Source organism: Penaeus monodon, chromosome 28 (assembly GCF_015228065.2).
Source record: "Penaeus monodon isolate SGIC_2016 chromosome 28, NSTDA_Pmon_1, whole genome shotgun sequence".
NCBI classification, from domain to species: domain Eukaryota; kingdom Metazoa; phylum Arthropoda; class Malacostraca; order Decapoda; family Penaeidae; genus Penaeus; species Penaeus monodon.
The window spans coordinates 2,052,997-2,053,670 of NC_051413.1; positions in this window are offsets into that span (position 1 = coordinate 2,052,997).

The window sequence follows — 674 nt, forward strand, 5'->3', positions numbered from 1 at the left end:
GTTTCTGTCACGCAATTTAGTTGTATCTTTAGATACACATTAAATTAACAACTTGTAAGGGAATGAAATGAAGACAGAGTGAAATTATCTAAAGTTTTAACTATGAAATTGTTACCCCTTTAAAATGGAAAAATCGACACTACGTAACAGAAAATCTAAATTAAGAGTAACTAAACTAAATAATATATCTGCATCGGTTTATCAAACGAGCAAGCAAATCATTGTTGCTACTGTTGTCATGATGATGACTTTTCTTTTACAAAAAAATAAAGTCTGTACTTTTCAAATTCCAATTATTCCTGTTGGTATATCTAATGTAAGTTCCACCTTACAAATAGATAATTAAAAAAATCTTGTCTACCTACATACTTGAATTCTGATATAATATCTGCATCTCTTTCTCACTTTCCTATATACATATAAATGAATTTACAATACACACATGGAAAAGGCAGATATAATGATATGTGCATGCGTGTGTGATTTCTATTCAGTATAAGAAACTACGATGTTCCTTAGCGAGGTATACATTATATCAAACCATAGCTAGAATATCATCCTATAATTATTACTTCCATTTTTCCCTTGTCCATTTTTTTTGTTCATATACATCATAGGTTATCCTGAAGAATGGTATCTTGTAATACATTACAAAGTCCTTTTGTGTGTGTAAG